The sequence below is a fragment of the Dermacentor albipictus genome, chromosome 1 (genome assembly GCF_038994185.2).
Source record: "Dermacentor albipictus isolate Rhodes 1998 colony chromosome 1, USDA_Dalb.pri_finalv2, whole genome shotgun sequence".
NCBI lineage: Eukaryota > Metazoa > Arthropoda > Arachnida > Ixodida > Ixodidae > Dermacentor > Dermacentor albipictus.
In genome coordinates, this window is record NC_091821.1 from 433,636,827 (window position 1) to 433,660,698 (window position 23,872).

Below are 23,872 nucleotides of genomic sequence, written 5' to 3' on the forward strand. Positions count from 1 at the left end.
TTGCTCGGCATCTTCTGCAGCGGCAGACGAAGTGGCTTGCATTTTTCGTCGCCAAAAGAATAACCGGTGCCGATCATATGCACACGTTGTCCAGAACATATAGTAGCAAAATCAGAAGCAAGGAAATCTCATCCTTGGCGACAGCACAGCAAACTGTATAACGCTGTAGATCATTACATGCACAGTACAAAACGCGGAAGGCCGGATAGTGCCCCTTGAGCTGCAACCAGCGGCGGTCTATCGTAAGGCGTTGTAGCTTTCCTGAGACGCCTACACAAATCAGCATGCATGACAGATAATTTCGCACCGGTGTCCACCAAAGCTTCAACTTGCACACATTCAACGAACACAGATATCATATTGTTACGTAGGAAGACGCAGGTGAAAAGCTATATACAAGTATATTTACACGGGAATACGCCGCACTTGGCCAAGAGGCAACATCCCGCGCTAACCTCCAATCGTCGTATTCATCTTCACACTGCTCGCCTCTTCGTCATTGCAAATACTGTTCCGTAGAACTACCCCCGGCGGCAAAAGCGCCGCCCTGGAGCGACTAAACACCGGACTCGGAAGCAGTGCAGCAGGCCTTGAGCCTACTGACGTGCACGACATCACTAGATGCCAGAGTAGACGACGAGGTTGAACTCACAGGAGCAATTTCGTACGTCACAGGCGTCACCTGGCGCTGCATGCGGTAGGGCCCTGTGTATCGCGAATGGAGCTTCTGTGAAAGTCCGACGTGACGAGAGGGCGACCACAGGAGCACGAGCGCACCACGCGAACACTACGTGACGGTGACGCTGCTGAGTGGTTTGCGAGGCCGTCAGTCAGGCATGGGCAAGCTGGCGTGCATGGTCGGCGAGGGTGATGGGGTCGCGCGCATACCCGCTTGTTGAGATCGCAGCAGGAGGAAGTGCCATGTCAAGGGGCAAGGTCGGTTCGCGGCCGTACAGTAGGTAAAATGGAGAAACTCCGGTGGTGTCGTGCGGGGAAGAATTATACGCAAATGTGACGTAAGGAAGGGCAATGTCCCAGTCGTGGTGGCCCTTGGAAACGTACTTGGTCATCATTATCGGTAAGAGTACGGTTTGACCGCTCTGTCAGACCATTCGTTTCAGGATGATATGAGGTAGTCAGCTTGTGTTGAGTGGAGCAGGTACGCACAATGTCGGCGAAAACTATCGAGAGGAAGTTACGACCACGGTCAGTAAGCAGCTGTCGTGGGGCCCCATGAAGTAAGATAATGTCACGCAAAAGAAAGTCCGCGACGTCAGTGGCGCAACTGGTAGGGAGAGCCCGCGTGATAGCGTATCGGGTGGCGTAATCAGTTGCGACGGCTACCCATTTGTTCCCAGAGGATGACGTGGGAAAGGGACCGAGGAGGTCCAATCCAACGCGAAAGAACGGTTCCACAGGGACGGTGATCGGCTGGAGATGACCGGCATGTAGCACCTGAGGTGTTTTCCGTCGCTGGCAGGGATCAAAGGCAGCAACATAGCGTAGGACGGAGCGAGCGAGACCAGGCCAATAGAAGCGGCGGCGGATGCGGTCGTACGTGCGGGTTACCCCAAGATGTCCTGCAGTGGGTGCGTCATGCATCTCAAAGAGCAGTCTGTCACAGATGTTTTGGCATGACAAGAAGAAGATCAGATCCGTCAGGGAGGAAGTTCCTTCAGTACAGAATCCCGCCCTGGAGGACCGACATATCGGCGAACGGATGCGTCGGTACGTGTAGAGCGCAGACGTTCGATGAGTGTTCGCAGCGATAGGTCTCGGTACTGCTCATCGGCGATGTTAGCGACGGCAGACACAGAAAATGACATTGGCGGTACTACTGCTGGCGTCGTCAGGCTCATCTACCGGGTAGCGAGAAAGACAATCAGCGTCCTTGTGTAGTCGACCAGATTTGTAGGTGAGAGCATACGAATATTCTTGGAGGCGTAAGGCCCAGCGACCAAGTCTTCCTGTAGGATCTTTCAGTGAGCATGACCAGCAAAGCGCGTGGTGGTCTGTGACAACGGAAAAGGGTTGGCCATATAATTATGGGCGGAACATCGCAACCGCCCAAACTAGGGCCAGACACTCACTCTCAGGGATGAAATAGTTGCGCTCCGAGGGTGAGAGTAGCCTGCTGACGTAAGCGATAACACGGTCGTTGCCGCGCTGGCGTTGTGCCAGTACTGCGCCAATTCCGTGACCGCTGGCATCAGTACGGACTTCGGTAGGCGCAGAAGGATCGAAATGGGCCAGAACGGGAGGAGTTGTGAGAAAGTCGATTAGAAGTGAGAATGCAGAGGCCTAGTTATCGCCCCACTGGAAAGGGCGTCTTTCTTCAAAAGCTCGGTTAGTGGTCGTGCTATGGCCGCGAAGTTTTTCACGAAAGGGCGGAAGTACGAGCAAAGGCCGATGAAGCTGCGCACATCCTTGACACACTTTAGAACAGGGAATTGCGTAATAGCATGGATCTTGCCTGGGTCCGGTTGCACTCCGTTCGCTTCAACGAGGTGTCCAAGGACGATAATCTGGCGACGGTCGAATTGGCACTTCGATGTCTTGAGTTGCAGACGAGCTCGACGAAAAACGTCCAGGAGTGCTGAGAGGCGCTCGAGGTGGGTAGCGAACGTTGGGGAGAATATTATAACGTCGTCCAAGTAGCACAGGCACGTGGACCATTTGAAACCGTGAAGAAGGGTGCCCGTCATGCGTTCAAAAGTGGCAGGAGCGTTACATAGACCAAACGGCATCACTTTGAATTGATAAAGACCGTCGGGTGTTACAAAAGCAGTCTTCTCGCAGTCGAGATCATCCACGGCAATCTGCCACTAGCCGGAGCGAAGGTCAATAAAGGAGAAGTAGCGAGCACCATGGAGGAAGTCAAGGGCGTCATCAATCCGAGGTAGGGGATACACGTCCTTTTTGGTAACCCTGTTAAGGTGCTGATAATCCACGCAAAAGCGCCATGAGCCGTCCTTCTTTCTTACCAGTACAACAGGTGACGCCCATGGACTACATGATGGTTGAATAATGTTCTTGGCAAGCATTTTGCGAACTTCTGCGTGAATAACTCGACGCTCAGCCGGTGACACTTGATACGGGCGGCAATGGACAGCAGGGGCATCGCCGGTATTGATGCGATGCTTAACAGCTGTAGTTTGGGCCAAAGGACGATCGTTAAAGTAAAAAATATCGTGGTAGGAAAACAGCACGCGGTAAAGCTTATAAGCGTGCTCGGACGGCATGTGAGGCGAAATCATATTCTGTAAGTCGGCGATGGTACAAGTTGCCGACTGCGATGGTAGATGAGGATCGGTGGAATCGTCGTCGACTGCAATAGATGCTACAGAGTGATCCTCGAATGAGCAAAGCTGGGCCAGAGACATCCCGCGTGACAGCACTTGTGTCGTCAAGCCGAAATTCACCACTGGCAGGCAGACGAAATTCGCCGTAATAGATAAAACTGTATGAGGTACTGCGACCCCGTGTGTAAGTAGGACGTGTTGCATCGGAGCCGCGATGTAGTGACCGTCGGGCACAGGTGGGGATGACACGACGTCAACGTAAGTCAGTTCCGTAGGTGGCAAGCGAACGAAGTCGACGGAACTGAGGCGACTGGGGTGTGGTTCAGCGGGATCAAGAACTGGCAGGTCAAGGCGGGGAGTACTGGCGGAACAATCGTTGAGAGCAGAATGTGCGGAGAGGAAGTCTAAGCCGAGGATGATGTCGTGGGGACAGTGGGCGATGACTGAATTGCACGATAGTGGAGCGATCAGCGAAGGAGACACGGGCGGCACACATACCAATTACGGGGGCTGTTCCACCATGGCCGACACGGACAACAGGCGTCGTGGCGGGCGTGATTATTTTCTTCAAGCGGTTACGAAGACCAGCGCTCATTACCGACAGATGCGCCCCAGTGGCTATAAGAGCAGATGCAGAAACACCGTCGACTTGCCCGACAAGAAGGTTCAGATGAGTAAGCAACGTCAGTAGAGGATTTGGTGGTGTAGGGAACAATGCAGCGTCACCTCGAAGCGCTGCATCCTCTAGTTTTCCGGCTGGAAGCGGCGTCCGAAGGGAGTCGGCGAATAGGAGCGACGGGGCTGGGGAGAGCGAGATAGTCGTCGTTGGGGCGAAGGCGAATGAGAATAGGGGCGGTTGGGCGCAGGAGAATCAGTGGCGGCATTATCGCCACGCATAGGGACGAGAAGGGCCACCTGGGGGACGAGAGTAGGCAGTATAAATAGACCACGTCGGGGAACTCCAGCGACTTGGACAGTGCCGAGAAATGTGCCCGATTCGATGGCAGTGAAACCAAATCGGCTTGTCGTCAGCAGCGCGCCATTCAGATGGGTTGCGGAAACGTTGTGGGTAAGAAGATGCGGGACGGGGCGGAATCGAAGAAGCAGGGTGGGTATCAGGGTGGTGGGCCGAGCAGATGGTGTGAAGATCCATGCTCTCGAACTCGTGGCGGACAACTGCCTGGATAAGGGACGCCGTGATTGAAGGTGCGTTGGTGGGGCTGGAGTCGAAGGCAGCCGGATAGGTGGCCTCGAGCTCACGCCGGACGATCCTGGTAACATCGCCAGTGTTGTTGGTACGAGGATCGTCGGCACAGGAAGATGTCGCTGGGGTATTGGGCACACGGGCAAACTGCTGATTGATAAGTCGGCTTTTAGCGAGTTCCAGGCGGTGGCGCTCTTCTATAACTGCATCCACCGTCGCCACGTTGTTGAAAACGAGGCAGTTTAAGGCGTCATCGGCAATGCCTTGGAGGATGTGGGAAACCTTGTCAGAATCAGTCATATCTGCACCAAGTTTGCGGCACAGAGCCAAGACGTCCTGAATGTACGTGACGTAGAGCTCCGTTGACGTCTGCACACGGCTGGATAACCCCTTCTGTGCGGCAAGTTGGTGACCGTATGGGTTGCCGAACAAGACTCTGAGCTTTTCCTTAAGCGAATCCCAACTGGTGAGCTCATCTTCATGCGTCCGAAACCAAACTCTAGGTGGGCCACCGAGGTAAAAGACTACGTTGGCGAGCATGATAGTAGGGTCCCATTGGTTATTGCGGCTGACGTGTTCATACAGGCTGATCTAGTCCTCGACTTCTTCCCCATCTATGCCGGAGAATACGCCATGATTACGGGGAGAATGATGTAGGTCGTCGAAGTGGCCGCAGGTGTCGGAGGCGGCTGAGTCGAGTTTCCATCGCCGGGAGCCATGATGGAAAGCTCGACGTACCGTCCACTGCGAAGCTCCGTGACGACGTACAGGGAACGTCCACCTCCACCAGATATGTTACGTAGGAAGACGCAGGCGAAAAGCTATATACAACTATACAGGGGAATACGCCCCACTTGGCCAAGAGGCAACAGCCCGCGCTAGCATCCAATCGTCGTCATCGTCTTCGTACTGCTCGCCTCTTCGTCACTGCAAATACTGTTCCGTAGCAATATTACAAGGGCGCGTTGGAGGAATCGTAGCCCTGTCGGTAAATGCAGTTTTCCCTCCGAAAACTGCATTACTTAGTTTTCTGGGCGGCGGTCAGAGGTGAACAAGGTATGCCGGAGCGGTGACGAGCAGCCGCGGAAGGGCGAAGGTGAGCGGCGTCTGTTGCTGTGGTAACCTAACAGTGTCTCGATCGTTGCGGGCGGAGATGTGGAATGATGCCGAGGGGACGCGTAACGCTGGCTTTGAGAAGGGACCCCACCAGAATCCGCATCGCGTGCACACGTGTCGTACCGGCGACGCTGATATTGTTGGCGCTTGCTGCAAAAACACGATATAAGGCCGCGACAACCACAGTAAGAGCGGACGAGATGATCGTCAAGGCGGCTAGTAGGGGGCTCTCGTTGTGTTGGAAGATAGTGCGGTAAGATGGGGCGACGGAAGCTCAAGTGCCTCTACCCACGTACCTGGGCGTATGTGGGCAGAGGCAGCATTGAACGGACGCCGGTTGGAGGCGAGAAGCAGGAGGATCCGCATGTACAGAGCAAGTCATGGACGCGAGCGTTTGATGACGTCGCGCAAAGCTGCGCCAGAAGGCTGAGGAGGAAGGTCGAACGCAGATGAAAAGCTGGGTGAATGAAGTTCCTCGCAGATGATCGCCCGAATGATTACGTGCAGGTCAGGGTTCGCAGTCCGGCTGCAAGCGTACGGACTCGAGCTCGTCGAGGCGCTGGCACGTCAAGCCGATATCAGCAACAGTAGTCGGGTGCCTCACGGCGAACGCGTTGAAGGCCACAGTCCCAATACCTTGAAGAATATGACGCACCCTGTCCGACTATGCCATATCATCTCTGACACGGCGCCAGAGTGCAAGCACATCCTCCATGTACGATGTGTAAACTCACCGGAGTGTTGTTTGCGACCATCTAGAGTTTTCTTCGCAAGGGCGGAGCGAACCACCGGCGTTCCAAATACTTGCCGAAGCTGCTGTTTGAAGGTTGTTCAATCGGAGAAATCAATCTCATTGTTGAAAAACCAAGTCTTCGCCACACCCAGCAGATAAAACGACACATGCCGGAGCTTGAAGAGATCATACAATCGCTTAGCAGAGCTTACGCGCTCGTAATCGTGCGACCATCCCTCAACGTGTTCAACCCGAAGATCTTCACTGCGAAGCGAACGGGTGGGGCACATGCTGGTGGCTACTGATGATCAATAAGGTGCGGCTTGCGGTGTTAGGGTAGAAGTGCCAGGCTCCTTGTCCTGCGGCATGCTGGCGAACAGTGGGCACAAGCCCTAACCGGAACGAAGCTCCAGGATGTAGGTCAGGCATGCACAGGACGGCTGACCAAGAAACACCTTCACCACTTGCGACGTTTATTGAGCCCTAGAGATGCGGCGAAGGACCCTCGACACAGTCAACTATGATGATGCTCCTACATGCACGATGAAGAAGGGGCACACACATGATGATGATAATATACAGATGAAGAATTGATCTTATCATCACCCTACACTGACCAATCCTCATCTTTATCTCTCTCTCTCTCGATATATATATATATATATATATATATATATATATATATATATATATATATATATATATATATATATATATATATATATATATATATATATATATATAAAGCGTCGTCTCAACCACGGTTGAGACGACGCTTTATTCCAAGAAGGAAACATGGCGCCGATGTAAAAACGAACACGAGCCGATGATTGATGATGACTTTGTACAGATGCAGATGAAGTCCGCATAAATGCTTACACTAATTTCCCCCGTGGACGGAAGCGGCCAGCCTGGCCAAACATTAGACAGTGGAACGGAGATGAAATGGCTTCAGCCGATAAACGTGCACGATCTCTGTTCCGCGGCAGCGTCGGTCCGTTGGGGCATCAGCAGGTGTAACGCGATAATTCACCAGCGAGGTCTTCTCTATGACTTTGTAGGGGCCAATATATCGAGACTCAAGCTTCTCACATAAACCGGGTGTTCGTTCAGGTGTCCATAGGAGCACATCGTCACCAGGGCGGTAGAAAACGACGCGGTGAGAGGCATCGTACCGACGCTTGCGATCGTCTTGGCTGGCTGCAGTGTTCATACGTGCGCGACGACGACATTGGGCAAGACGAGACACAAACTGGTCGCAAATGAATGGTGAAGCGTTGACGGGGCTAGAGAAGAAAAAAAAAAAAACGTCGAGTGATAAGGTTGGACGGCGGCCGTATACAAAGAAAAACGGAGAGTATCCGGTGGTCCGTTGAACAGACGTGTTGTACGCAAATGTTACAAGTGGGAGAATCGCATCCCAGTTACGATGATCAGGTTGAATATAAGTGGACAGCATGTCGCACAGCGTGCGATGAAATCGCTCTGTTAAGCCATTGGTTTGAGGGTAGTAGCTAGACGTTGTCTTGTGCACGGTGTTGGACGCTTGCAGAACTTGATTAAGGGTGCTTGAAAGAAATGCCTTGCTTCCGTCGCCACTCAAAAGAACATGAGGCGCCCCGTGACGTAAGTAGACAGCCTGCAAGAAGAAGGCTGCTACTTCTGAGGCAGCTTCTGAGCGTATTGAGGCTGTTTGAGCGTACCGGATCAAATGGTCAACAGCAGTGACGATCCATCTGTTGCCGTCTGCAGTAGGTGGCAGTGGCCCGAAAAGGTCAATGCCAACGACAGAGAAGGGTTCTGCTGGACAAGGAAGTGGTTGTAGCGTCCCGACCGAAGCAGTAGTAGGTCGCTTACGGTGTTGGCAAAGCGTGCACGAGGCAACATATCTAGCTATGCTCGTGGAAAGGCCTGGCCAATAGAATCGGCTGCGTATGCGCTCGTGTGTTTTGTGGTAACCCAAGTAGCCTGACGTAGGGTCATCGTGTGAGGCCTGCAGAACTGCAGAGAGCGCGGTAGAACGGGAACCCATCGATGGCCTTCTGGGTGAAAAATGTACCGGTAGAGCACGTTGTCTTCAAACTTGAACAGTTTGAGCTGTTTCCGTAGCCTGGCATTGAGTGGAGATGAAACACCGCTAAGGTGATTGATGATACCATTGCAGTAGGAATCGGCGCGCTGGTGAGAAGAAAGGACTGAAGGGCGGTTTGATGGAGTCAAGGAAGAAATCGATTTAATAGACGAAGCGTCCTCCGTGCGGCCAATTTGACAAGGTGGTGTGATGTGGTCCGATGATGGTGGTAATGGGCATCGTGAAAGAGCATCGGCATCTTGGTGCTTCCTTCCGGACTTATATATGACATCGAAATCATATGCTTGTAATCGGAGTATCCAGCGGCCAAGGCGCCCAGACAAGTTTTTGATCGTCGACAACCAACATAGGGCTTGGTGGTCGGTCACAACCATGAAATCTCGACCGTGGAGATATGAACGAAATTTCTGAATGGACCAGACAACAGCCAAACACTCTTGTTCGGTTATCGAGTACTTCTTTTCCGCGGAAGTGATAGTGCGGCTTGCGTATGCAACCTTTTCGGAAAATTCGTGGTCACGCTGCAGCAGTACGGCAACAATTCCTTGACCGCTGGCGTCAGTACGGAGTAGTGTGGGCGCCTTATCATCAAAATGACAAAGAACAGGTGGGGATGTTTGTGCGCGCTTGAGTTCTTGGAACACGGCTTCACACTGATCGTTCCAATCGAAGGAACTGGAACTAGCAAGGAGCTTGTGGAGGGGTGAGGCAATGCTGGCAAGGTTTCGGATAAAACGTCGAAAGTATGAGGCGAGTCCAATGAAGCTGCGCAGTTCTTTTGCACGAAGTGGGCGTGGAAAGCTGAGCGCCGCGGAAATTTTATCCGGATCGGGCTGGATGCCGTCTTTGCTAACGAGATGACCCAGGACTTTAATAGTTGTGCTAGCGAAACCGCACTTCCTCGTGTTTAACTGAAGTCCGGCATTAGAGAGGCATGTGTGAGCACTTCGTCTAAGCGTTGCAGATGGTCAGTGAAAGTCGAAGAAAACACGATGATGTCGTCGAGGTAACAAAGAGAAGTTTTCCACTTGAGACTGCGAAGAACAGTGTCGATCATTCTTTCAAATGTGGCGGGAAAATTGCATAGAGTAGAAAAGGCGGTCTTTTCTTTGCCCGCTTCGTGCATTGGAATTTGCCAATATCCGGAGCGAAGATCAAGGCTGCAAAAGTATTGCGCGCCTTGCAACGAATCAAGGGCGTCATCGATACGGGGCATCGGATATACATCCTTACGGGTGATCTTGTTTAGCGCATGGTAGTCAACACAAAATTGTACCAATTCATCCTTCTCATGCACTAAAACGACGGGTTATGACCAAGAGTCTGGCGGAGGGACGTATGGCGTTTCTTTTCAGCATATCGGCGACGTTCTCCTCGATGATTTCGCGTTCGGCTAAAGAGACTCGGTAGGGACGACGGCGTACAATAGTCTGGCCATCTGCGTTGATACGATGGAAGGCAACGGAAGTCTGTCCGAGTGACGCATTATCCATATTGTCACGTGGTGGTGACGTTGAATAACACAGTAGCAATACTGTGAACAACAAAACTAACTTTTATTGGGCGAACCTGTGCCCACAAAACAGGCTACACTTATAGCACAACGATAGCAGCGAACACGCTCGGCGATCGTCGAAAATCTGATCAGCGGGTCAAGCGCGTCGGCTTTTATAGAGCAGTCGTCGAATGTTCCACACTAATCGTTCGGACCCGCGTGCCTTCCACAAAGTTCTACAGCATTCGCGTTACGCGATGAAATCAGATAACACAAGGTTCGGCGACAACAGACAGCCGGGTAGAAGCATCGATAACTTTCCAGAAACGTCGGATGCGTGCCTCGCTGTGCGATTACAGTTGTTAAGCGGCGAAACGTGGTCGCCCGATAAAGATAAGTACACGTGTCAATACCCCCCTCTTAAAAAGCATCGACCCGATGCTGCAAACAAACGAAGGTAATAAACAAAAGCACTCGTAGCAAAGAAAAGAACAAAAAAAATTACCGACGATTACGTTACTTCCTAATGCGAAATTTGAGCGCAGCAAATAAGCTGTTTCACCTTTTCGATAGATTGAGGCAAAGAAATCGAGGAACACATGTATGCGCTATCACAGAATTTTTTTTTATTTTTCACACGTATTCCTTTAACAAAGACTCCACTAACAGTTCTTGACAGTCATGAAGGAAGCTTTGTGGTCGGAGAAATAGACTGATATATGTTTGACTTGGTACACCAATGCTTGATTCTCAAAGACGAGATCTATACAAGTGCCTCGCGAGGTTGTCACAGCCGTGGGACGCGTTACGAGCGAGAGGAACGGGATGTTCTCCCGCATAAGTGTTAGGAAATTGCTGTTTGTCTTTGTGTCAACATTAAAGTCCCCCACTACTAACATCGGTGTGGATCGATGGACGGTTAATGCGAGTTGCAGGAAGTGCGCGACGTCTTTCGTGAGTGCGGTAGCCGACTCATGAAAGCGGTATCAGTCGGTCGCTGCTAGCGCTGGGGGGATGAAAGGGGGGCGGAGCTGGTTAAGAGGCCGACGATAACGCCGACGACGACGCGAAACCCAGGAACGGACGCCAAAGAGCCATTTGTGTAGCCAGCCCTCCTCCACAGTCTCTCCTCCTCCCTTCCATCATCCTCCCTCGCCCGGAGAGCCGACAGCGCGCATGCGCGGCGGCGGAGCAGATTCGTCGGCGAGCTGGTTACGAGGCCGACGACAACGCCGACGACGACGCCGACGACGACGCGAAACCCAGGAACGGACGCCAAAGAGCCATTTGTGTAGCCAGCCCTCCTGCACAGTCTCTCCTCCTCCCTTCCATCATCCTCCCTCGCCCGGAGAGCCGACAGCGCGCATGCGCGGCGGCGGAGCAGCAGATTCGTCGGCGAGCTGGTTACGAGGCCGACGACAACGCCGACAACGCCGACGACAACGACGACGACGACGCGAAACCCAGGAACGGACGCCAAAGAGCTGCGCTCTAAAATGGCGAAGTTTGTCAGCGTCCGTAAAAGGTTTTAAGGCGCACCACGTGGACCACTTCAGATCGTGCGCGGCGCCGCTGTGAATGCGAAATGCCGTCTGGCACGACCTCATAGTCCAGAGCGCCAATACATCGGATGACCTTGTAGGGTCCGAAATAGCGTCGGAGTAGTTTCTCACTGAGTCCTTGTCGGCGCATCGGGGTCCAGACCCAAACACGGTCGCCAGGCTGGTACTCGACGAAGCGTCGTCGGAGGTTGTAGTGTCGGCTGTCGGTCCTCTGCTGGCTCTTGATCCCCAGGCGGGCGAGCTGTCGGGCTTCTTCGGCGCTCTGGAGATAGCTAGCAACGTCAACATTCTCTTCGTCAGTTACGTGCGGCAGCATGGCGTCAAACGTCGTCGTCGGGTTCCTGCCGTAAACCAGCTTAAATGGCGTAATGTGTGTTGTTTCTTGCACCGCCGTGTTGTACGCAAAGGTTACGTACGGCAGGACCGCGTCCCAGGTCTTGTGTTCGACGTCGACGTACATTGCTAGCATGTCGGCAAGCGTCTTGTTCAGGCGCTCCGTGAGACCATTCGTCTGAGGATGGTAGGCAGTTGTCCTCCTGTGGCTTGTCTGGCTGTACTGCAGAATGGCTTCTGTGAGCTCTGCTGTAAAAGCCGTTCCTCTGTCGGTGATGAGGACTTCTGGGGAACCATGTCGCAGCAGGATGTTCTCGGCGAAACATTTCGCCACTTCGGCTGCGCTATTTTTTGGTAGAGCTTTAGTTTCAGCAAAACGGGTGAGATAGTCCGTCGCCACGACGATCCACTTATTACCGGATGTTGATATCGGAAACAGCCCCAACAAATCCATCCCAATCTGCTGGAATGGTCGGCGAGGAGGTTCGATCGGCTGTAGTAATCCTGCTGGCCTTGTCGGTGGTGTTTTGAGTCGTTGACAGTCCCGGCATGTCTTGACGTAACGGGCGACGTCGGCGGTCAGACGCGGCCAATAATACCTTTCCTGTATCCTCGTCAGCGTCCGAGAGAATCCAAGGTGCCCAGCGGTTGGATCGTCGTGTAGGGCGTGCAATACTTCTGGACGCAGTCCTGACGGGACAACAAGAAGGTAGTTGGCGCGCACTGGTGAAAGTTCTTCTTTACGAGTAGGTTGTTTTGAAGCGAGAACGAAGATAACCCTCGCCTAAATGCCCTAGGGACAACGTCGGTGTGCCCTTCCAAATACTCGATGAGGGTTTTCAACTCCGGGTCTGCTCGCTGCTGTTGAGCGAAGTCTTCTGCGCTTAAAATGCCGAGGAAGGAGTCGTCATCCTCGTCATCTTGCGGCGGCGAGTCAATGGGGGCGCGTGATAGGCAATCGGCATCAGAGTGTTTTCGTCCGGACTTATAGGTTACAGTGATATCATATTCTTGCAGTCTTAGGCTCCACCGCGCCAGCCGTCCTGAAGGATCCTTTATATTCGCTAGCCAACACAAAGCGTGATGGTCGCTGACGACTTTGAATGGCCTGCCATATAGGTACGGGCGAAATTTCGCTGTAACCCAAACGATGGCGAGGCATTCCTTTTCGGTTGTAGAATAATTGCCTTTCGCTTTTGACAACGACCGGCTAGCGTAAGCTATCACGTGTTCATGACCATCTTTTGTCTGGACTAGCACGGCACCGAGGCCTAGGCTACTGGCGTCAGTGTGGATTTCGGTATCGGCGTGCTCGTCGAAGTGCGCAAGTACGGGCGGCGACTGCATGCGTCGTTTGAGTTCTTGAAATGCGTCGGCCTGCGGCGTTTCCCACTTGAACTCGACGTCAGATTTAGTTAGCTGTGTCAGCGGCTCAGCGATACGTGAAAAGTCCTTGACAAATCGCCTGTGGGAGGCACACATGCCAAGGAATCTGCGCACTGCCTTCTTTTCGGTTGGCTGCGGGAACTTTGCGATGGCAGCTGTCTTCTGTGGGTCGGGGCGTACTCCTGATTTGCTGATCACGTGGCCTAGGAACAAAAGCTCATCGTAAGCGAAACGGCACTTTTCTCGCTTTAGAGTGAGCCCTGAATACTTGACTTCTAACACTGTCGCAAGCCGCCTAAGGTGATCGTCGAAATTTCCGGCGAAGACAACGACGTCATCCAGGTAAACAAGGCACGTCTGCCACTTCAGTCCGGCTAACACCGTATCCATGACGCGCTGAAACGTTGCAGGCGCCGAGCACAGTCCGAATGGCATGACCTTGAACTCGTAGAGGCCGTCTGGCGTGATGAAGGCAGTCTTTTCACGATGTCTCTCGTCGACTTCTATTTGCCAGTAGCCAGACTTGAGGTCCATCGACGAGAAGTATTTAGCGTTGCAGAGCCGATCCAATGCGTCGTCTACCCGCGGAAGGGGGTACACATCCTTCTTCGTGATCTTGTTCAGTCGACGATAATCGACGCAGAAGCGTAGGGTTCCGTCCTTTTTCTTTACCAGGACTACAGGAGAGGCCCATGGGCTTTTCGACGGCTGGATGATGTCGTCGTGCAGCATTTCGTCGACTTGTTGCCTAATAGCTTCACGTTCTCGAGTCGAAACTCGGTAAGGGCTCTGGCGGAGTGGTCGAGCGCTCTCTTCGGTTATTATGCGATGCTTTGCAACTGGTGTTTGTCAAATCCTCGATGACGTCGAAAAGCAGTCTTTGTATCGTCGGAGAAGACTTCTGATGTGTTGCTGCTTACTCATAGGAAGACTTGGATTCACGTCGAAGTCTGGTTCGGGGACAATTCTCATCGGGGTAGATGCGGCTGAATCCGAGAGGACAAAGGCATTGCTGGTTTCCGCAATTTCCTCGATGTATGCGATTGTCGTGCCCTTATTGATGTGCTTGAACTTTTGGCTGAAGTTGGTTAGCATAACTTCCACTTGCCCTCCGTGGAGTTGAGCGATTCCTCTTGCGACGCAAATTTCACGATCGAGCAATCGATGTTGGTCGCCCTCGATGACGCCTTCTACGTAAGCGGGTGTTTCAGTGCCGACGGAAATAATAATGCTGGAGCGCGGCGGGATGCTCACTTGATCTTCGAGCACACTCAAGGCGTGTTGACTACGCCAGGTCTCCGGAGGGATCGCTTGATCTTGTGACAGCGTTATCAATCTCGACTTCAGGTCGATGACCGCGTCATGTTGATTCAAGAAGTCCATGCCGAGAATGACGTCTCGTGAACACTGTTGGAGGACAACGAAGGTGGCAGGGTAAGTCCGGTCATGAACGGCAATTCTTGCCGTGCAGATCCCTGTCGGCGTAATCAGGTGTCCTCCAGCGGTCCGAATTTGAGGACCCTCCCATGCAGTCTTAATTTTCTTTAACTGGGCGGCGATGTGTCCACTCATTACAGAGTAATCGGCCCCTGTGTCGACTAAGGCAGTGACTGCGTGGCCGTCTAGAAGTACGTCGAGGTCGGTGGTTCTTTGTCTGGCGTTGCAGTTGTGTCTTGGCGTCGGATCACGGCTGCGTCGTGTTGAACTGAAGCTGGAACGTTGCGTCGTCAAGTCGTCTTTCGTCGGTGTAGTCTTGGCTTCGCGACTTCTTCGGGACGACGGTGTGTCGTCATTAGGTCGTCGAGATGGTTTCTTCGTCGTGTTCGTCGACGGCGGAGGATCTTCGTCAGTTCGACGAACAGGAACCGCACCTCCATCGGTTGCTGCTTTTAGTTTTCCGGATATGGGCTCGCAGAGCGGCCCCGGGCTGGGCCGGTGTATGGTCGGCGCTGCGGCGACAGGTAGCGGTCTGGTGACGGCGAACGGGACGGTCGTCGAGGGCTTCATTGAGTAGCGGCGGGGTAGTCGGCGATGTCACGTGGGCGCTCTCCAAGCTTTGGACGCGGCGCGTTGACGGTGAACCCTCTCAGTCCCATGTCGCGGTATGGGCATCGGCGATACACATGGCCGGCTTCTCCGCAATGATAGCAGAGCGGCCGGTGGTCGGGGGCTCGCCAAATGTCTTCCTTTCTCGGGTAGCTGCGCTGGGCGACGGGTGGGCGTGATGGCGGCGGCGGCGGTGGTCGGCGGAATTGCGGCGTTGCAGGGCCCTGGCGCGGTCGTGGAGGGGGACCTTGACGGCGGGCGACGGCGGCGTAGTTCATCGCTTCTGGCTGGGGCTGCGATGATTGTGGTTGTAACTCGGGAACTCCGAGCGATCGCTGAACTTCTTCTTTCACGATGTCGGCGATCGAAGCCACTTGGGGCTGCGACGAAGTGAGGACCTTGCGCAGTTCTTCGCGCACAATGGCCCTGATGGTCTCCTTAAGGTCGCCGGAATCCAGTCCTTGGATGGCGTACTGTGGCGTGAGCCCCTGGCGGTTATATTGCCGGGTGCGCATCTCCAGAGTTTTCTCGATCGTTGATGCCTCTGCAGAAAGCTCAGCTACGTCTTCGGCGGGTGACGAATAAGTCCTGCGAAAAGTTCTTGCTTGACGCCCCGCATGAGGAAGCGGACATTTTTCTCCTCTGACATTTCCAGGTCGGCGTGCCGGAAAAGACGGGCCTGTCATAATATATGGTACGCGGGAGTGCGAAGCCTAAACATATGAAGACGGTGCGCCGTGCGGTGGCGAAGAGGACCATCATCATCATCGACACCGATTTGGGAGCGCCGGCAGTGGCGCCTCAAAAAGCGTGGCGCGAGAGTGTGGCCCGTGGCTCGTGGCGTGAGCAGTGCGCGAGATTCGGCGGTCGCCGAAAAGCAGCTTCCTCGCTGGGCGTCTGGCCCATAGGAGCTATCGCCGACCGCGCCAATACGCCACACCTGAAACAACACTGTCGCCCGCTGGGAGGCTACCTCGCCCCGCTCTTCCGCTGGGCACTGGTCCAGGAGGGCTGGCGGTCCGGAACCAGGGCACTCGAGCGTTCGGGTGAGCGGCCACAGGGCTACCCCGCCAGCTGTGGACGCGACCCGGTGACTGCGGCCGGCTACCTGAGCGCCGCGAGGCGGTCCGACCCGGCCGTCCAAACCCGGGCGTCCGACCCGGCCGACCGTCCCGGCCGTCCGACCCAGCTGTCCGACCCGGCCGTCCTACACGGCTGTCCGACCCGCCGGCCGACACTGTTGTCCGTCCCCGCTGGCCGGCATCGGTTCAACGAGGTCTAAGACACGGCGACACAAGCTGCCGTCGGAACTGTAGGCCGATCGTAATCCACCGATACATATAGTGCATGTCGCCTATGAGGCATTTTGGGACATTGTGACGCGTGATTGCCGTTATCCGTACTGTGTACGCCAATACATGTCTGATGTGTGTTTTTGCTTTGGCGTGCTGCTTCTCCCTTTGTCTGGAGTGATCCGGCCCCAATAACATCACAGGGCCATCTCCTCCGTGAAGATCGCGATCGTCTCGTTTGGCAGCTGCACTCTGGTTTCTAGTAGTGCATGGGCTCGCTCTTTTCGTACGACGCTTGTAAACATTTGTAAGAAGCTGCTTCGGAACAGGTCCCATGTCGTTAAAGTGGCTTCTCGATTCTCGAACCAGGTCCTGGCGGCGTCTTCCAGTGCGAAATAGACATGCCGCAGCTTGTCGTCGCTGTCCCAACTGTTAAACGTAGCGACCCTCTCATACGTCTCGAGCCAGGTTTCCGGGTCCTCGAATGTTGATCCGCTGAACGTCGGAGGGTCCCTGGGCTGCTGCAGCACGATGGGGGACGCTGGGGCTGCCATTGGGGTTGCCTTGTCCATAATCTTTTTGGTCTTCTCAGGTAGAAGTCCGTACTCCGGGGCAGTCCTTGCAGTCGGCGGCTAGCACGCTGGTCTTGGGCGACGTTGGTTTTGTCGTCGGGCTTCGGGCTTGGATCGCGGCTTTGTGGGGGCATTCGGTACATGAACGCACAAGCACCTCCACCAGATGTCACGTGGTGGTGACGTTGAATAACACAGTAGCAATACTGTGAACGACAAAACTAACTTTTATTGGGCGAACCTGTGCCCACAAAACAGGCTACACTTATAGCACAACGATAGCGGCGAACACGCTCGGCGATCGTCGAAAATCTGATCAGCGGGTTAAGCGCGTCGGCTTTTATTAGCCCCGAGAATTAAGAGTGGCGCCCTCTCGCGAGTGACGTCACGGCCAGGACGCCGCTCGCTCCGGCTCGCACGGCTGCCGCGCGCGCTCGTTCCCTTCGTGTACGCTTGGGGTATGGGTGGCTCGAGCAGTACGTATTGAAGACTACGTCGGCTTCTTTCAGCTGCCATACCTTAACCACAGTTTCCTCTTCAAAAGCGTGTGAGTTGAGAAACTTTGCGGCTTGGATATCGCAAGCTAAGTAGCGTTAAAGGGGTCTACTATATAGGTCTTGCAATGCATATATGCTCCGTGTCTATCGGTAAATTTTGACTAAAAAAAGAATATCTGCAAATTCAACGCGCGAAGTTGTGTATGATGCTTCGCTAAACACTTAACATTCCTTTAGTATTTAGCTATGAGAGACATTGCATTTTACGTGGAAGAAAAATTTGGTAATTGGCGTCAACATGTTATCCGATGTTAGAAAGACACTGCCCAGCGAAGCTGTCATCACGATTCCTATTACTCTGGTGTGTTGTTCTATTCAAATATGGCCATTCATTGTTGCGTAAAAAAATAGTTAGGTGCGCATTTCTTATGAAAAAGTTTGCTGCTACTTTCATCCCCCTCTGAAACAGGCCTCGAAAAAACGAATTGCTCATGGCTGCTAACACGACGGCGCGTCATGTAGAGTATTTACATAGTTAATTCACAAACACCATAGTAGCAATCACCTGAGAGAAAAGTTTCGTTGTTAAGATCGAGAGCCACTCAATTGAAAGTGATGAAATGTTTCATAGTGGCCCTCAGTAGCCTTTATCGACAATATGGCACACCCCTGATCACGTAACGGTACAATCGACTGTCCGTATGGCGAGGCATCAGTTCACCGAAACCCATCAGTTCACGACAACTTCGAATTAAAACCATAAAGCATTTTTTACAGCGCCAACTGGAATGGCTAAAGTATTCTCGAGCTACTACACCGCAGCTTAGATTGCCTACAAAAGGAAAATTCAAGCACCTTCTGTCTCACGATGTCTCGATCCAGCGTTATTTAATTATACAAACGGATAACAATTCGCTTCGTCGGTACATAAATTAAGACTAAATTAAGTTTGCTCCAATCCAGCCGCAAACATTCATAAAGAAAGCACCACAAGCCTTGCACATACTTTCGCTTGATTTCTGACCCTCCACCGGGGGAATTTCGATATCTTGAATATGTTCCATACTACTAGTCATTGCCGCTTCGACGTCTTTCTGGCTGCAGCTATGCGGTCCAGCAGGCATGCTTCAATAAAAAAAATTGGGCCGAGCAGCCTGTGTCAGTTCGCCAAACAGTTTCGTCATGTATATTCCTCAAGCAACAAGCACCAGTAAATTTCTCAAGTGAGTTTGATTTGTTTGATTTATTAATTTTAATTTACACACGCACATGTGCAGAGGAGTGGTAAATGGAGGTGGATGAGGGAAAAAAGCCGCACAGACGCGGCCTGAGGTAACCTCACCCCCTTAGGTACAATATGGCTGCATGGGGTAACACATCAAACGCCATATAAATTACATTTATATAGTGGCCATAAAACATTGCAGTTATACAATATATGAAAGAAAAATTGGAGGACGCTTAAGCTTCGCCTTCAAGAGTGGGACGCGACAGCGTTCCCGTCGACCCGCCAAGGGGTATAAGACAATGCGCTACGGCACAGCAATCACTTACGATGCGCCCCGCATCGGACTTAGCGCCCACCTATCACGCGGTGAACGTCGAGCAACGCAGCGTTCGGCGCGACAACGAAACGTGCGCCTGAGCGAACGAAACGAACCAAAGAACTCGGTGTCTCGGAGGGGAAACGATCTACGCCAGCCAAACGTCGTGATCGGCACGGGCAGAGAGATAGTAATCTAAACCGGAAGCACGGCGAAGCGTCGTCAGGGGAGAGGGAGTCCCGCGACGCGCCTGGCAGCGGTCCCAATGCGCGCGCGGCGCGCCTCCTGTCGGGGCAGCGCCGTACATTGAGAGGAGGGGGTCTTCTGTGTTTGCCGCAAGATGGCTCTGCGTGTGCGGAAAGCGCAAAAGAAATGCAGCGGAAACGCACTTCGCAACTCGTGTAATTGTGACTTCTGTACGTTACATGTTCATAATTACCGATATACACCGCAGTATAACTTTCCACGGCTGGTTTCGAAGGCAACACCGCATTCACTAGAGGCGCGTTTGCACCGCTTGGAAGCATCGAACTCGTGGCTGAGTGGTAGCGTCTCTGTCTCAGACTCCGGAGACCCGGGTTCGATTCCCACCGGGCCAATCTTGGAAGTTGCTTTTTATTTATGAAGCGCCTGCCGTGATTTATCGCTCACGGTCAACGCCGCCGACGCCGACACCCGACGCCGACGACACCGGCTTTTCTGCGACACGAGCTCCTTAACGCTATCGCGTTAAAAGTAAAATATTTCCACAATAACAATGCAAAACACACTGCGGCATTGAAATAAATAAATGATATACACTAGGTAACATAGACAAAAAAAGAGGAACATAACATACATTATTAATCATTAACAAACGCTCTCTAAAGAGGTGAGTTGAACGTGTAGCACGGAAAAGGGAATATATATTGGTACATTCCTAATTGTACTCTGTAAATAGCTGTAAGCCTTCATTAACTTTACTTCAAGTTTCCGCCGCTTAAAAAAAATAAACACGTGAAGAACCGCCTAATGTTGACAAGCAGGTAAAGAAGCAAGTGAGGCGTGTATAATCTAAGCTCCAGTATTAGTTAAGTCCCCGTGCTACTGCCGAGCGTTTCTGTGAGGAAATGCAAAAATTCGATATTATACCATGAGTACTCGTCGTGAGCAAACCTGTTTTAGCGGAATAAAATCAACGTGACTGCTGTAGAAGTCATATATAGCCAACTTTGTGACATACTTGTTGCAGCGCGGCAGGTATGGTATCATAACTGGATTCCTATAGGCTATGCTTTTGCTATTGTCTATGCGCGTATGAAAAAGCCGCAATGGGCTGGTCTGCGTCGCTTCGGCTGGCACTGTAGCGTTGCCTTCGAGAGCTACATTGTTGTCTAAGAAATTAGCTCTTTGAATAAATGTTCGCAAAGGAAGACGTCGTAAAAATATATTTGAGACGACCACCATAAGTATACAAGCAGAGAGAACGAGGGTGAACAAACGAAAACACCGCAGAAAGCGCCCGGACAACGCCCGAACTGTAGCAGACGGCAGGCGCGAGTCCGTGCCCTGACGTCACGCGAGCGGCGCTCGCAGCGCCGCTCGTGTTCGTTCTCGGGGCTAATAGAGAAGTCGTCGAATGTTCCAGACTAATCGTTCAGACCCGCGTGCCTTCCACAAAGTTTTACACCATTCGCGTTACGCGATGAAATCAGATAACACAAGGTTCGGCGACAACAGACAGCCGGGTAGAAGCATCGATAACTTTCCAGAAACGTCGGATGCGTCCCTCGCTGTGCGATTGCAGTTGTTAAGCGGCGAAACGTGGTCGCCCGATAAAGGTAAGTACACGTGTCAATATCAAAGGAGGCCCGGTGCTTCATGAGCAATTTTAGCAACGCTTCACTTTGAGCAGCTGTAAGGTGAGGACTTATCACGGAAGCAAGGGCAGATGAAGCAGATTTGTCCTGTTGAGGAAGAGCTTACGAGGCGGCAAGAGGAAGCAGGGAGACTGGTTGGGTATCCACATAACAGGTCACTGCGGAGCCTTGAGGTAGGAGGATTGTCTCAGTGGTCGCGTTTAAAGCGATGATTAACGCAGAGCTTTCTTTGAAACGCACCAGGCAGGAAGCGAAGACAATCCCACCGTAAGGAGTGACGAGCACGTCGCCATTGGTGATGTCCGTAGAGGAGAGACTTATGACTTGCTCGTGGCCGGGAGGCAGTACAGAATCGGCAGCAGTGAGAAAACGCAGTCGTGGCTCATCGGCACTCCCGCTGCAATGAACTGTCTCGGTCATATGGACTACACGTTGACGGCAAGAGATTAAAGCGGATGGTGACGAGAGAAAGACCCAACCTAAAATTAGTTCATAAGCGCACGGGAATAAAATCGCGAACTTAATGTGATGACGGATACCATCAATGAAGACGTGTGCTGTACATTGGGCTGATGGTCGAACGATTGCTCCATTAGCCCCTGTCAGGGATGATCCAATACAAGGCGTCTTCACTTTCCGCAGACGAGAGCACAGGTCCGCACGCATAACAGATATAGTAGCTCCCGTGTCAATCAGAGCTAACAAAGGCACACCCTCCACAGACACCAATAACATGTTCGAAGGACGTTCAGGAGGACTTGGAGCACTTCGCGGCGATGCATTTATCCCTCAAAAACCTGCACTGGTTAGTTTTCCAGTCGCTGGACATGGAGTTGGGAGACAGGTTGAAGTGGAGAAACAGAACGTCGGAGCGGCGATGGGGAGCGGCGTCTCGAGGCACGTGTGTTGTGTCCGGTGTTGGAGAAGTCGGCCGGAGATGGTGATCGGCGAACGGGAGGATTATCGTCATAAGTGCGGTAGGCAAGGAGGTGGCTCATCGCGTTCAAAGGCCGCGTAATCACGACGTTCGCCTTGCTGGCGGCGTCGGCAAAACCGGGAAATATGTCCTCGAAAGCCGCAGTAATAGCACACAGGCCTCGACGAACGCCAGGCAGAGTAGTAAGGCGGGTTCGGAGCTCGGGCGACTAAAGGTGCCAGGTGATCGTGAACAGGCGCAGGTGGTGTGATAGGAGACGGCGCGGCTGGCAGTGCAGCAACCCTGGTCTAAGAAGCCGGTTGTGGGCAAGGAAAAGCGTTGGTATGCTGGGCGTGCTGCAGGGAGGCCAATTCCTCCTTGATGATACCGCGCAGGTCAGTAGAAGCTAGTTGGATGTGAGCGCTGCTGCAAGGGGGTGAGCCATGCGCTTGCAATTCCTCATGAATTATGGCTCGAATGATAGACCGGAGCTCAATACTGTTTGCCAGGGGGTTGTCGGAAAAGTCCGGTTGCAAGCGAATTGATTGCAGGGCGTCGAGGCGCTGACAGACGGAGACGACGTCTGACACCGTCGAAGGGTTTTGAGCGGTGAGTGCGTTGAAGGCAGTAGATACGATACCCTTAAGAAGGTGTCGCACGCGATCAGGTTCTGGCATGGCACTGTCGACACGGCGGCAAAGCGCGAGGATGTCCTCAATGTACGAGGTATACGACTCGCCATAATGCTGGACGCGCTCAGACAGCCTCTTTTTCGCAACTTCCGAACGAACCGTGGGTGTGACGAAAATCCACCGTAGCTGCTCCCTGAAAGACGACCAATCACGGAATTCTCTCTCATGATTCAGGAACCATGTCTTGGCTACTTGAGAGACGTAAAATGGCACGTTGTTTATTCTCGATGTCTCGTTCCAGTTGTATTCGCTGACACGATCGTAGTTGTCGAGCCAGTCTTCAACGTCCCCACCAGGCAAGCCAGAGAAGATTTCAGGAACGCGATACCGGCTGTTGGAAGGGCTGGGAGTGGGGGTGGCTGGCACTTGAACCGAGATGGTGGATGCTGCGGTCTGGTATTACGACATGGCGGCCTCTTGGCGTAAGCGGCGTCCCGAACGTAGCTCCATGAGAGATCTTGAAGTGGATTGAGGTCGAAGGGATCCTAAAGCACCTCCACCACTTCAAATACCACGGTCGAGACGACGCTTTATTCCAAGAAGGAAAAATGGCACCGATGCAAAAACGAACACGAGCCGATGATTGCTGATGACTTTGTACATAGGAATATATATATACATATACATTCCTATGTACATATATATATACATACATATGTACATAGGAATATATATATATATATATATATATATATATATATATATATATATATATATATATATATATATATATATATATATATATATATATATATATATATATATATATATATGATATGGATGAAATTTCTAAAAAGCAGCACAATTCTAACCCTTCATCTAAATTACTCCATGAGGCGGCCATTACTTCTAAGGGAAATGAAAATGTTCAATTGCAGAATTAGCGCAATCACTCTAATGAACTTTCTAATTACTTTACGCAACATATTTGAATATATGAATTATAATCGCCGAGTTCTCGCGGCGCATCCGCTTAGAACGAATACTCTGGACAGCACCATTTCCGAGATATCAATATTCAAAGTGTTCGACGAAATGCTTTGGCGTTTCAGTTATCTTTTAAAAAACCGCTGTTTCATGCATTGAAGCATGAAAGTAAGCCATAGACAGCTTCGCCATAAAAAAAAAAGAAAAAACATGGGAGACAGTTGCGCAGACCCATATAAAGGAGAGGACAACATGGTTCACGTCAGAAGAGTTGCGAAAGGAATTCATGGTGACGACGATCTTC

The 23,872-nt window shown here is 52.2% G+C and overlaps 1 protein-coding gene across 2 annotated transcripts in view; it reads right to left on the reverse strand.

The window, feature by feature from the left end:
• LOC135908338 (uncharacterized) overlaps window positions 1-23,872 on the reverse strand; it is a 155,428-nt gene that overhangs the window by 7,985 nt on the left and 123,571 nt on the right. The window lies entirely within an intron of this gene.